We start from the raw sequence: 14,012 nt of genomic DNA, 5'->3' as shown, positions 1-14,012 counted from the left end.
TCGAGCCCATCCGGGAGCGGTGTTGTGACGTCTCAAGACGACGTCAAAAGTCAAGGTTTTTCCACAATACCTGACGACCATTTAATTTTTGGGCTTCCGTGGCGCAATGGTTAGCAAGTTCAGCTGCTATTCAAAAGACTGGTGGTTTGAGCCCACCCGGGAGCGGTGTTGTGACGTCTCAGATGTAACGTAAAATGTTAGAGTTTTTCCAAAATACCTGACGAACATTTAATTTTTGGGCGTCCGTGGCGCAATTGGTTAGCGCTTTCAGCTGTTAATCGAAAATTTGGTGGTTCGAGCCCACCCGGGAGAGGTGTTGTGGGGTCTCAGATGTAGCGTAAAAAGTCAAAACATTTCCACAATACGTGACAACCATTTAATTTCCGAGCTTCTGTGGCTCAATGGTTAGCGCGTTCGGCCCACCCAGGAGCGGTGTTGTGGGGTCTCAAATGTAACGTAGAAAGTAAAAGTTTTTCCACAATACCTGACGACCATTTCATTTTTGGGCTTCCGTGGCGCAATGGTTAGCGCGTTCAGCTGTTAATCGAAAGATTGTTGGTTCGAGCCCAACCGGGAGAGGTGTTGTGTGGTCTCAGATGTAGCGCAAAAAGTCAAAACTTTTACACATTACGTGACAACCATTTAATTTCTGAGCTTCCGTGGCTCAATGGTTAGCGCGTTCGGCTGTTAACCGAAAGGTTGGTGGTTCGAGCCCACCCGGGAGAGGTGTTGTAGGGTCTCAGATGTAACGTAAAAAGTCATAACTTTTCCACAATACCTGACAAACATTTAATTTCTGAGCTTCCGTGGCTCAATGGTTAGCGCGTTTAGCTGTTAACAAATAGGTTGGTGGTTCGAGCCAATCCAGGAGCGGTGTTGTGACGTCTCAGATGTGACGTAAAAAATCAAGGTTTTTCCACAATACCTGACAACGATTTAATTTCTGAGCTTCCGTGGCTCAATGGTTAGCGCGTTCGGCTGTTAACCAATAGGTTGGTGGTTCGAGCCCATCCGGGAGCGGTGTTGTGACGTCTCAGATGTGAAGTAAAATCAAGGTTTTTCCACAATACCTGACGAACATTTTATTTTTGGGCTTCCGTGGCGCAATGGTTAGCGCGCTCAACTGTTATATAAAAGGTTGAAGGTTCGAGCCCACCCGGGAGCGGTGTTGTGAGGTCTCAGATGTGACGTAAGAAGTCAAGGTTTTTCCACAATACCTGACGACCATTTAATATTTGGGCTTCCGTGGCGCAATGGTTAGCGCGTTCGGCTGTTAACCGACTGAAAGGTTGGTGGTTCGAGCCCATCTGGGAGCGGTGTTGTGAGGTCTCAGATGTAACGTAAAAAGTCAAGGTTTTTCCACAATACCTGACGACCATTTAATTTATGGGCTTCCGTGGCGCAATGGTTAGCGCGCTCAGCTGTTATTCAAAAGGTTGGTGGTTCGAGCCCACCCGAGAGAGGTGTTGTGGGGTCTCAGACGTAGCGTGAAAAGTCAAAACTTTTCCACAATACCTGACAACCTTTTAATTTCTTGGCTTCCGTGGCGCAATGGTTAGCGCGTTCGGCTGTTAACCAATAGGTTGGTGGTTCGAGCCCACCCGGGAGCGGTGTTGTGTGATCTCAAATGTAACGTAGAAAGCCAAAGTTTTTCCACAATACCTGACGACCATTTAATTTTTGGGCTTCCGTGGCACAATGGTTAGCACGTTCGGCTGTTAACCAATAGGTTGGTGGTTCGAGCCCATCCGGGAGCGGTGTTGTGAGGTCTCAGATGTGACGTAAAAAGTCAAGGTTTTTACACAATACCTGACGAGCATTTAATTTTTGGGCTTCCGTGGCATAATGGTTAGCGCGTTCAGCTGTTAATCGAAAGGTTGGTGGTTCGAGCCCACCCGGGAAAGGTGTTGTGGGTTCTCAAATGTAACGTAGAAAGCCAAAGTTTTTCCACAATACCTGACAACCATTTAATTTCTGAGCTTCCGTGGATCAATGGTTAGCGCGTTCGGCGGTTAACCAATAGGTTGGTGGTTCGAGCCCATCCGGGAGCGGTGTTGTGTGATCTCAAATGTAACGTAGAAAGCCAAAGTTTTTCCACAATACCTGACGACCATTTAATTTTTGGGCTTCCGTGGCGCAATAGTTAGCGCGTTCGGCTGTTAAGCAATAGGTTGGTGGTTCGAGCCCATCCGGGAGCGGTGTTGTGAGGTCTCAGATGTGACGTAAAAAGTCAAGGTTTTTACACAATACCTAACGAGCATTTAACTTTTGGGCTTCCGTGGCGCAATGGTTAGCGCGTTCGGCTGTTAACCAATAGGTTGGTGGTTCGAGCCCATCCGGGAGCGGTGTTGTGAGGTCTCAGATGTGACGTAAGAAGTCAAGGTTTTTACACAATACCTGACGAGTATTTAACTTTTGGGCTTCCGTGGCGCAATGGTTAGCGCGTTCGGCTGTTAACCAATAGGTTGGTGGTTCGAGCCCATCCGGGAGCGGTGTTGTGAGGTCTCAGATGTGACGTAAAAAGTCAAGGTTTTTACACAATACCTGACGAGCATTTAACTTTTGTGCTTCCGTGGCGCAATGGTTAGCGCGTTCGGCTGTGAACCAATAGGTTGGTGGTTCGACCCCATCCGGGAGCGGTGTTGTGAGGTCTCAGATTTGACGTAAAAAGTCAAGGTTTTTACACAATACCTGACGAGCATTTAACTTTTGGGCTTCCGTGGCGCAATGGTTAGCGCGTTCGGCTGTTAACCAATAGGTTGGTGGTTCGAGCCCATCCGGGAGCGGTGTTGTGAGGTCTCAGATGTGACGTAAAAAGTCAAGGTTTTTACACAATACCTAACGAGCATTTAACTTTTGGGCTTCCGTGGCGCAATGGTTAGCGCGTTCGGCTGTTAACCAATAGGTTGGTGGTTCGAGCCCATCCGGGAGCGGTGTTGTGAGGTCTCAGATGTGACGTAAAAAGTTAAGGTTTTTACACAATACCTGACGAGCATTTAACTTTTGTGCTTCCGTGGCGCAATGGTTAGCGCGTTCGGCTGTTAACCAATAGGTTGGTGGTTCGAGCCCATCCGGGAGCGGTGTTGTGAGGTCTCAGATGTGACGTAAAAAGTCAAGGTTTTTACATAATACCTGACGAGCATTTAACTTTTGGGCTTCCGTGGCGCAATGGTTAGCGCGTTCGGCTGTTAACCAATAGGTTGGTGGTTCGAGCCCATCCGGGAGCGGTGTTCTGAGGTCTCAGATGTGACGTAAAAAGTCAAGGTTTTTACACAATACCTAACGAGCATTTAACTTTTGGGCTTCCGTGGCGCAATGGTTAGCGCGTTCGGCTGTTAACCAATAGGTTGGTGGTTCGAGCCAATCCGGGAGCGGTGTTGTGAGGTCTCAGATGTGACGTAAAATGTCAAGGTTTTTACACAATACCTGACGAGCATTTAACTTTTGTGCTTCCGTGGCGCAATGGTTAGCGCGTTCGGCTGTTAACCAATAGGTTGGTGGTTCGAGCCCATCCGGGAGCGGTGTTGTGAGGTCTCAGATGTGACGTAAGAAGTCAAGGTTTTTACACAATACCTGACGAGTATTTAACTTTTGGGCTTCCGTGGCGCAATGGTTAGCGCGTTCGGCTGTGAACCAATAGGTTGGTGGTTCGACCCCATCCGGGAGCGGTGTTGTGAGGTCTCAGATTTGACGTAAAAAGTCAAGGTTTTTACACAATACCTGACGAGCATTTAATTTTTGGGCTTCCGTGGCGCAATGGTTAGCGCGTTCAGCTGTTAATCGAAAGGTTGGTGGTTCGAGCCCACCCGGGAGAGGTGTTGTACGGTCTCAGATGTAGCGGAAAAAGTCAAAACATTTCCACAATACGTGACAACCATTTAATTTCAGAGCTTCCGTGGCTCAATGGTTAGCGCGTTCGGCTGTTAACAAATAGGTTGGTGGTTCGAGCCCATCCGGGAGCGGTGTTGTGACGTCTCAAGATGACGTCAAAAGTCAAGGTTTTTCCACAATACCTGAAGACCAATTAATTTTTGGGCTTCCGTGGCGCAATGGTTAGCGCGTTCAGCTGCTATTCAAAAGACTGGTGGTTTGAGCCCACCCGGGAGCGGTGTTGTGACGTCTCAGATGTAACGTAAAATGTTAGAGTTTTTCCAAAATACCTGACGAACATTTAATTTTTGGGCGTCCGTGGCGCAATTGGTTAGCGCGTTCAGCTGTTAATCGAAAGGTTGGTGGTTCGAGCCCATCCGGGAGAGGTGTTGTGTGGTCTCAGATGTAGCGTAAAAAGTCAAAACTTTTCCACAATACTTGACAACCATTTAATTTCAGAGCTTCCGTGGCTCAATGGTTAGCGCGTTCGGCTGTTAACAAATAGGTTGGTGGTTCGAGCCCATCCGGGAGCGGTGTTGTGACGTCTCAAGACGACGTCAAAAGTCAAGGTTTTTCCACAATACCTGACGACCATTTAATTTTTGGGCTTCCGTGGCGCAATGGTTAGCAAGTTCAGCTGCTATTCAAAAGACTGGTGGTTTGAGCCCACCCGGGAGCGGTGTTGTGACGTCTCAGATGTAACGTAAAATGTTAGAGTTTTTCCAAAATACCTGACGAACATTTAATTTTTGGGCGTCCGTGGCTCAATGGTTAGCGCGTTCGGCTGTTAACCGAAAGATTGGTGGTTCGAGCCCATCCGGGAGAGGTGTTGTGACGTCTCAAGATGACGTCAAAAGTCAAGGTTTTCCACAATACCTGACGACCAATTAATTTTTGGGCTTCCGTGGCGCAATGGTTAGCGCGTTCAGCTGCTATTCAAAAGACTGGTGGTTTGAGCCCACCCGGGAGCGGTGTTGTGACGTCTCAGATGTAACGTAAAATGTTAGTTTTTCCAAAATACCTGACGAACATTTAATTTTTGGGCGTCCGTGGCGCAATTGGTTAGCGCTTTCAGCTGTTAATCGAAAATTTGGTGGTTCGGGCCCACCCGGGAGAGGTGTTGTGGGGTCTCAGATGTAGCGTAAAAAGTCAAAACATTTCCACAATACGTGACAACCATTTAATTTCTGAGCTTCTGTGGCTCAATGGTTAGCGCGTTCGGCCCACCCAGGAGCGGTGTTGTGGGGTCTCAAATGTAACGTAGAAAGCCAAAGTTTTTCCACAATACCTGACGGACATTTCATTTTTGGGCTTCCGTGGCGCAATGGTTAGCGCGTTCAGCTGTTAATCGAAAGATTGTTGGTTCGAGCCCAACCGGGAGAGGTGTTGTGTGGTCTCAGATGTAGCGCAAAAAGTCAAAACTTTTACACATTACGTGACAACCATTTAATTTCTGAGCTTCCGTGGCTCAATGGTTAGCGCGTTCGGCTGTTAACCAATAGGTTGGTGGTTCGAGCCCATCCGGGAGCGGTGTTGTGACGTCTCAGATGTGAAGTAAAATCAAGGTTTTTCCACAATACCTGACGAACATTTTATTTTTGGGCTTCCGTGGCGCAATGGTTAGCGCGCTCAACTGTTATACAAAAGGTTGAAGGTTCGAGCCCACCCGGGAGCGGTGTTGTGAGGTCTCAGATGTGACGTAAGAAGTCAAGGTTTTTCCACAATACCTGACGACCATTTAATATTTGGGCTTCCGTGGCGCAATGGTTAGCGCGTTCGGCTGTTAACCGACTGAAAGGTTGGTGGTTCGAGCCCATCTGGGAGCGGTGTTGTGAGGTCTCAGATGTAACGTAAAAAGTCAAGGTTTTTCCACAATACCTGACGACCATTTAATTTATGGGCTTCCGTGGCGCAATGGTTAGCGCGTTCAGCTGCAATTCAGAAGACTGGTTGTTTGAGCCCTCCCTGGAGCGGTGTTGTGACGTCTCAGATGTAACGTAAAATGTCAGAGTTTTTCCACAATACCTGACAACCTTTTAATTTCTTGGCTTCCATGGCGCAATGGTTAGCGCGTTCGGCTGTTAACCAATAGGTTGGTGGTTCGAGCCCACCCGGGAGCGGTGTTGTGTGATCTCAAATGTAACGTAGAAAGCCAAAGTTTTTCCACAATACCTGACGACCATTTAATTTTTGGGCTTCCGTGGCGCAATGGTTAGCACGTTCGGCTGTTAACCAATAGGTTGGTGGTTCGAGCCCATCCGGGAGCGGTGTTGTGGGATCTCAAATGTAACGTAGAAAGCCAAAGTTTTTGCACAATAAATGACGACCATTTAATTTTTGGGCTTCCGTGGTGCAATGGTTAGCGCGTTCGGCTGTGAACCAATAGGTTGGTGGTTCGACCCCATCCGGGAGCGGTGTTGTGAGGTCTCAGATTTGACGTAAAAAGTCAAGGTTTTTACACAATACCTGACGAGCATTTAACTTTTGGGCTTCCGTGGCGCAATGGTTAGCGCGTTCGGCTGTTAACCAATAGGTTGGTGGTTCGAGCCCATCCGGGAGCGGTGTTGTGAGGTCTCAGATGTGACGTAAAAAGTCAAGGTTTTTACACAATACCTGACGAGCATTTAATTTTTGGGCTTCCGTGGCATAATGGTTAGCGCGTTCAGCTGTTAATCGAAAGGTTGGTGGTTCGAGCCCACCCGGGAAAGGTGTTGTGGGGTCTCAAATGTAACGTAGAAAGCCAAAGTTTTTCCACAATACCTGACAACCATTTAATTTCTGAGCTTCCGTGGATCAATGGTTAGCGCGTTCGGCTGTTAACCAATAGGTTGGTGGTTCGAGCCCATCCGGGAGCGGTGTTGTGTGATCTCAAATGTAACGTAGAAAGCCAAAGTTTTTCCACAATACCTGACGACCATTTATTTTTTGGGCTTCCGTGGCGCAATAGTTAACGCGTTCGGCTGTTAACCAATAGGTTGGTGGTTCGAGCCCATCCGGGAGCGGTGTTGTGAGGTCTCAGATGTGACGTAAAAAGTCAAGGTTTTTACACAATACCTGACGAGCATTTAACTTTTGTGCTTCCGTGGCGCAATGGTTAGCGCGTTCGGCTGTGAACCAATAGGTTGGTGGTTCGACCCCATCCGGGAGCGGTGTTGTGAGGTCTCAGATTTGACGTAAAAAGTCAAGGTTTTTACACAATACCTGACGAGCATTTAACTTTTGGGCTTCCGTGGCGCAATGGTTAGCGCGTTCGGCTGTTAACCAATAGGTTGGTGGTTCGAGCCCATCCGGGAGCGGTGTTGTGAGGTCTCAGATGTGACGTAAAAAGTCAAGGTTTTTACATAATACCTGACGAGCATTTAACTTTTGGGCTTCCGTGGCGCAATGGTTAGCGCGCTCAACTGTTATACAAAAGGTTGAAGGTTCGAGCCCACCCGGGAGCGGTGTTGTGAGGTCTCAGATGTGACGTAAGAAGTCAAGGTTTTTCCACTATACCTGACGACCATTTAATATTTGGGCTTCCGTGGCGCAATGGTTAGCGCGTTCGGCTGTTAACCGACTGAAAGGTTGGTGGTTCGAGCCCATCTGGGAGCGGTGTTGTGAGGTCTCAGATGTAACGTAAAAAGTCAAGGTTTTTCCACAATACCTGACAACCATTTAAATTATGGGCTTCCGTGGCGCAATGGTTAGCGCGTTCAGCTGCAATTCAGAAGACTGGTTGTTTGAGCCCTCCCTGGAGCGGTGTTGTGACGTCTCAGATGTAACGTAAAATGTCAGAGTTTTTCCACAATACCTGACGAACATTTAATTTTTGGGCTTCCGTGGCGCAATGGTTAGCGCGCTCAGCTGTTATTCAAAAGGTTGGTGGTTCGAGCCCACCCGAGAGAGGTGTTGTGGGGTCTCAGACGTAGCGTGAAAAGTCAAAACTTTTCCACAATACCTGACAACCTTTTAATTTCTTGGCTTCCGTGGCGCAATGGTTAGCGCGTTCGGCTGTTAACCAATAGGTTGGTGGTTCGAGCCCACCCGGGAGCGGTGTTGTGTGATCTCAAATGTAACGTAGAAAGCCAAAGCTTTTGCACAATAAATGACGACCATTTAATTTTTGGGCTTCCGTGGTGCAATGGTTAGCGCGTTCGGCTGTGAACCAATAGGTTGGTGGTTCGAGCCCATCCGGGAGCGGTGTTGTGGGATCTCAAATGTAACGTAGAAAGCCAAAGCTTTTGCACAATAAATGACGACCATTTAATTTTTGGGCTTCCGTGGTGCAATGGTTAGCGCGTTCGGCTGTGAACCAATAGGTTGGTGGTTCGACCCCATCCGGGAGCGGTGTTGTGAGGTCTCAGATTTGACGTAAAAAGTCAAGGTTTTTACACAATACCTGACGAGCATTTAACTTTTGGGCTTCCGTGGCGCAATGGTTAGCGCGTTCGGCTGTTAACCAATAGGTTGGTGGTTCGAGCCCATCCGGGAGCGGTGTTGTGAGGTCTCAGATGTGACGTAAAAAGTCAAGGTTTTTACACAATACCTGACGAGCATTTAATTTTTGGGCTTCCGTGGCATAATGGTTAGCGCGTTCAGCTGTTAATCGAAAGGTTGGTGGTTCGAGCCCACCCGGGAAAGGTGTTGTGGGGTCTCAAATGTAACGTAGAAAGCCAAAGTTTTTCCACAATACCTGACAACCATTTAATTTCTGAGCTTCCGTGGATCAATGGTTAGCGCGTTCGGCTATTAACCAATAGGTTGGTGGTTCGAGCCCATCCGGGAGCGGTGTTGTGTGATCTCAGATGTGACGTAAAAAGTCAAGGTTTTTACACAATACCTGACGAGCATTTAACTTTTGTGCTTCCGTGGCGCAATGGTTAGCGCGTTCGGCTGTGAACCAATAGGTTGGTGGTTCGACCCCATCCGGGAGCGGTGTTGTGAGGTCTCAGATTTGACGTAAAAAGTCAAGGTTTTTACACAATACCTGACGAGCATTTAACTTTTGGGCTTCCGTGGCGCAATGGTTAGCGCGTTCGGCTGTTAACCAATAGGTTGGTGGTTCGAGCCCATCCGGGAGCGGTGTTGTGAGGTCTCAGATGTGACGTAAAAAGTCAAGGTTTTTACATAATACCTGACGAGCATTTAACTTTTGGGCTTCCGTGGCGCAATGGTTAGCGCGCTCAACTGTTATACAAAAGGTTGAAGGTTCGAGCCCACCCGGGAGCGGTGTTGTGAGGTCTCAGATGTGACGTAAGAAGTCAAGGTTTTTCCACTATACCTGACGACCATTTAATATTTGGGCTTCCGTGGCGCAATGGTTAGCGCGTTCGGCTGTTAACCGACTGAAAGGTTGGTGGTTCGAGCCCATCTGGGAGCGGTGTTGTGAGGTCTCAGATGTAACGTAAAAAGTCAAGGTTTTTCCACAATACCTGACAACCATTTAAATTATGGGCTTCCGTGGCGCAATGGTTAGCGCGTTCAGCTGCAATTCAGAAGACTGGTTGTTTGAGCCCTCCCTGGAGCGGTGTTGTGACGTCTCAGATGTAACGTAAAATGTCAGAGTTTTTCCACAATACCTGACGAACATTTAATTTTTGGGCTTCCGTGGCGCAATGGTTAGCGCGCTCAGCTGTTATTCAAAAGGTTGGTGGTTCGAGCCCACCCGAGAGAGGTGTTGTGGGGTCTCAGACGTAGCGTGAAAAGTCAAAACTTTTCCACAATACCTGACAACCTTTTAATTTCTTGGCTTCCGTGGCGCAATGGTTAGCGCGTTCGGCTGTTAACCAATAGGTTGGTGGTTCGAGCCCACCCGGGAGCGGTGTTGTGTGATCTCAAATGTAACGTAGAAAGCCAAAGCTTTTGCACAATAAATGACGACCATTTAATTTTTGGGCTTCCGTGGTGCAATGGTTAGCGCGTTCGGCTGTGAACCAATAGGTTGGTGGTTCGAGCCCATCCGGGAGCGGTGTTGTGGGATCTCAAATGTAACGTAGAAAGCCAAAGCTTTTGCACAATAAATGACGACCATTTAATTTTTGGGCTTCCGTGGTGCAATGGTTAGCGCGTTCGGCTGTGAACCAATAGGTTGGTGGTTCGACCCCATCCGGGAGCGGTGTTGTGAGGTCTCAGATTTGACGTAAAAAGTCAAGGTTTTTACACAATACCTGACGAGCATTTAACTTTTGGGCTTCCGTGGCGCAATGGTTAGCGCGTTCGGCTGTTAACCAATAGGTTGGTGGTTCGAGCCCATCCGGGAGCGGTGTTGTGAGGTCTCAGATGTGACGTAAAAAGTCAAGGTTTTTACACAATACCTGACGAGCATTTAATTTTTGGGCTTCCGTGGCATAATGGTTAGCGCGTTCAGCTGTTAATCGAAAGGTTGGTGGTTCGAGCCCACCCGGGAAAGGTGTTGTGGGGTCTCAAATGTAACGTAGAAAGCCAAAGTTTTTCCACAATACCTGACAACCATTTAATTTCTGAGCTTCCGTGGATCAATGGTTAGCGCGTTCGGCTGTTAACCAATAGGTTGGTGGTTCGAGCCCATCCGGGAGCGGTGTTGTGTGATCTCAAATGTAACGTAGAAAGCCAAAGTTTTTCCACAATACCTGACGACCATTTAATTTTTGGGCTTCCGTGGCGCAATAGTTAGCGCGTTCGGCTGTTAACCAATAGGTTGGTGGTTCGACCCCATCCGGGAGCGGTGTTGTGAGGTCTCAGATGTGACGTAAAAAGTCAAGGTTTTTACATAATACCTGACGAGCATTCAACTTTTGGGCTTCCGTGGCGCAATGGTTAGCGCGTTCGGCTGTTAACCAATAGGTTGGTGGTTCGAGCCCATCCGGGAGCGGTGTTGTGAGGTCTCAGATGTGACGTAAAAAGTCAAGGTTTTTACACAATACCTAACGAGCATTTAACTTTTGGGCTTCCGTGGCGCAATGGTTAGCGCGTTCGGCTGTTAACCAATAGGTTGGTGGTTCGAGCCCATCCGGGAGCGGTGTTGTGAGGTCTCAGATGTGACGTAAAAAGTCAAGGTTTTTACACAATACCTGACGAGCATTTAATTTTTGGGCTTCCGTGGCATAATGGTTAGCGCGTTCAGCTGTTAATCGAAAGGTTGGTGGTTCGAGCCCACCCGGGAAAGGTGTTGTGGGGTCTCAAATGTAACGTAGAAAGCCAAAGTTTTTCCACAATACCTGACAACCATTTAATTTCTGAGCTTCCGTGGATCAATGGTTAGCGCGTTCGGCTGTTAACCAATAGGTTGGTGGTTCGAGCCCATCCGGGAGCGGTGTTGTGTGATCTCAAATGTAACGTAGAAAGCCAAAGTTTTTCCACAATACCTGACGACCATTTAATTTTTGGGCTTCCGTGGCGCAATAGTTAGCGCGTTCGGCTGTTAACCAATAGGTTGGTGGTTCGACCCCATCCGGGAGCGGTGTTGTGAGGTCTCAGATGTGACGTAAAAAGTCAAGGTTTTTACATAATACCTGACGAGCATTCAACTTTTGGGCTTCCGTGGCGCAATGGTTAGCGCGTTCGGCTGTTAACCAATAGGTTGGTGGTTCGAGCCCATCCGGGAGCGGTGTTGTGAGGTCTCAGATGTGACGTAAAAAGTCAAGGTTTTTACACAATACCTAACGAGCATCCAACTTTTGGGCTTCCGTGGCGCAATGGTTAGCGCGTTCGGCTGTTAACCAATAGGTTGGTGGTTCGAGCCCATCCGGGAGCGGTGTTGTGAGGTCTCAGATGTGACGTAAAAAGTCAAGGTTTTTACACAATACCTGACGAGCATTTAACTTTTGTGCTTCCGTGGCGCAATGGTTAGCGCGTTCGGCTGTTAACCAATAGGTTGGTGGTTCGAGCCCATCCGGGGGCGGTGTTGTGAGGTCTCAGATGTGACGTAAGAAGTCAAGGTTTTTACACAATACCTGACGAGTATTTAACTTTTGGGCTTCCGTGGCGCAATGGTTAGCGCGTTCGGCTGTGAACCAATAGGTTGGTGGTTCGACCCCATCCGCGAGCGGTGTTGTGAGGTCTCAGATTTGACGTAAAAAGTCAAGGTTTTTACACAATACCTGACGAGCATTTAACTTTTGGGCTTCCGTGGCGCAATGGTTAGCGCGTTCGGCTGTTAACCAATAGGTTGGTGGTTCGAGCCCATCCGGGGGCGGTGTTGTGAGGTCTCAGATGTGACGTAAGAAGTCAAGGTTTTTACACAATACCTGACGAGTATTTAACTTTTGGGCTTCCGTGGCGCAATGGTTAGCGCGTTCGGCTGTTAACCGAAAGGTTGGTGGTTCGAGCCCATCCGGGAGCGGTGTTGTGAGGTCTCAGATGTGACGTAAAAAGTCAAGGTTTTTACACAATACCTAACGAGCATTTAACTTTTGGGCTTCCGTGGCGCAATGGTTAGCGCGTTCGGCTGTTAACCAATAGGTTGGTGGTTCGAGCCCATCCGGGAGCGGTGTTGTGAGGTCTCAGATGTGACGTAAAAAGTCAAGGTTTTTACACAATACCTGACGAGCATTTAACTTTTGTGCTTCCGTGGCGCAATGGTTAGCGCGTTCGGCTGTGAACCAATAGGTTGGTGGTTCGACCCCATCCGCGAGCGGTGTTGTGAGGTCTCAGATTTGACGTAAAAAGTCAAGGTTTTTACACAATACCTGACGAGCATTTAACTTTTGGGCTTCCGTGGCGCAATGGTTAGCGCGTTCGGCTGTTAACCAATAGGTTGGTGGTTCGAGCCCATCCGGGAGCGGTGTTGTGAGGTCTCAGATGTGACGTAAAAAGTCAAGGTTTTTACACAATACCTGACGAGCATTTAACTTTTGGGCTTCCGTGGCGCAATGGTTAGCGCGTTCGGCTGTTAACCAATAGGTTGGTGGTTCGAGCCCATCCGGGAGCGGTGTTGTGAGGTCTCAGATGTGACGTAAAATGTCAAGGTTTTTACACAATACCTAACGAGCATTTAACTTTTGGGCTTCCGTGGCGCAATGGTTAGCGCGTTCGGCTGTTAACCAATAGGTTGGTGGTTCGAGCCCATCCGGGAGCGGTGTTGTGAGGTCTCAGATGTGACGTAAAAAGTCAAGGTTTTTACACAATACCTGACGAGCATTTAACTTTTGTGCTTCCGTGGCGCAATGGTTAGCGCGTTCGGCTGTTAACCAATAGGTTGGTGGTTCGAGCCCATCCGGGAGCGGTGTTGTGAGGTCTCAGATGTGACGTAAAAAGTCAAGGTTTTTACACAATACCTAACGAGCATTTAACTTTTGGGCTTCCGTGGCGCAATGGTTAGCGTGTTCGGCTGTTAACCAATAGGTTGGTGGTTCGAGCCCATCCGGGAGCGGTGTTGTGAGGTCTCAGATGTGACGTAAAAAGTCAAGGTTTTTACACAATACCTGACGAGCATTTAACTTTTGTGCTTCCGTGGCGCAATGGTTAGCGCGTTCGGCTGTTAACCAATAGGTTGGTGGTTCGAGCCCATCCGGGAGCGGTGTTGTGAGGTCTCAGATGTGACGTAAAAGGTCAAGGTTTTTACATAATACCTGACGAGCATTTAACTTTTGGGCTTCCGTGGCGCAATGGTTAGCGCGTTCGGCTGTTAACCAATAGGTTGGTGGTTCGAGCCCATCCGGGAGCGGTGTTGTGAGGTCTCAGATGTGACGTAAAAAGTCATGGTTTTTACACAATACCTAACGAGCATTTAACTTTTGGGCTTCCGTGGCGCAATGGTTAGCGCGTTCGGCTGTTAACCAATAGGTTGGTGGTTCGAGCCAATCCGGGAGCGGTGTTGTGAGGTCTCAGATGTGACGTAAAAAGTCAAGGTTTTTACACAATACCTGACGAGCATTTAACTTTTGGGCTTCCGTGGCGCAATGGTTAGCGCGTTCGGCTGTTAACCAATAGGTTGGTGGTTCGAGCCCATCCGGGAGCGGTGTTGTGAGGTCTCAGATGTGACGTAAAAAGTCAATTTTTTTACATAATACCTGACGAGCATTTAACTTTTGGGCTTCCGTGGCGCAATGGTTAGCGCGCTCAACTGTTATACAAAAGGTTGAAGGTTCGAGCCCACCCGGGAGCGGTGTTGTGAGGTCTCAGATGTGACGTAAGAAGTCAAGGTTTTTCCACAATACCTGACGACCATTTAATATTTGGGC

General features: G+C 48.2%; 9 non-coding genes across 9 annotated transcripts; all 9 read left to right on the top strand.

The window, feature by feature from the left end:
* Positions 1 to 2,566: 2,566 nt before the first annotated feature.
* On the top strand, positions 2,567 to 2,639 carry TRNAH-GUG (transfer RNA histidin (anticodon GUG)). The gene has a single exon. It is a non-coding gene; the product is annotated as a tRNA-His (tRNA).
* Positions 2,640 to 3,595: 956 nt separating this feature from the next.
* Positions 3,596 to 3,668, top strand: TRNAH-GUG (transfer RNA histidin (anticodon GUG)). Its single transcript has one exon. It is a non-coding gene; the product is annotated as a tRNA-His (tRNA).
* A 2,543-nt stretch (positions 3,669 to 6,211) lies between these two features.
* Positions 6,212 to 6,284, top strand: TRNAH-GUG (transfer RNA histidin (anticodon GUG)). The gene has a single exon. It is a non-coding gene; the product is annotated as a tRNA-His (tRNA).
* Positions 6,285 to 6,946: 662 nt separating this feature from the next.
* TRNAH-GUG (transfer RNA histidin (anticodon GUG)) lies at positions 6,947 to 7,019 on the top strand. The gene has a single exon. It is a non-coding gene; the product is annotated as a tRNA-His (tRNA).
* A 960-nt stretch (positions 7,020 to 7,979) lies between these two features.
* On the top strand, positions 7,980 to 8,052 carry TRNAH-GUG (transfer RNA histidin (anticodon GUG)). The gene has a single exon. It is a non-coding gene; the product is annotated as a tRNA-His (tRNA).
* A 74-nt stretch (positions 8,053 to 8,126) lies between these two features.
* Positions 8,127 to 8,199, top strand: TRNAH-GUG (transfer RNA histidin (anticodon GUG)). The gene has a single exon. It is a non-coding gene; the product is annotated as a tRNA-His (tRNA).
* Positions 8,200 to 8,714: 515 nt separating this feature from the next.
* On the top strand, positions 8,715 to 8,787 carry TRNAH-GUG (transfer RNA histidin (anticodon GUG)). The gene has a single exon. It is a non-coding gene; the product is annotated as a tRNA-His (tRNA).
* Positions 8,788 to 9,747: 960 nt separating this feature from the next.
* On the top strand, positions 9,748 to 9,820 carry TRNAH-GUG (transfer RNA histidin (anticodon GUG)). The gene has a single exon. It is a non-coding gene; the product is annotated as a tRNA-His (tRNA).
* Positions 9,821 to 9,894: 74 nt separating this feature from the next.
* Positions 9,895 to 9,967, top strand: TRNAH-GUG (transfer RNA histidin (anticodon GUG)). The gene has a single exon. It is a non-coding gene; the product is annotated as a tRNA-His (tRNA).
* The last annotated feature ends 4,045 nt before the right edge of the window (positions 9,968 to 14,012 follow it).

The sequence above is a fragment of the Phalangium opilio genome, unplaced genomic scaffold (genome assembly GCF_054372755.1).
Source record: "Phalangium opilio isolate 3A_F unplaced genomic scaffold, DU_Popi_V2 ptg000101l_1, whole genome shotgun sequence".
NCBI classification, from domain to species: Eukaryota; Metazoa; Arthropoda; class Arachnida; order Opiliones; family Phalangiidae; genus Phalangium; species Phalangium opilio.
The sequence above is the reverse complement of the archived record's forward strand: the minus strand, read 5'-3'. Positions and strand labels throughout refer to the sequence as shown.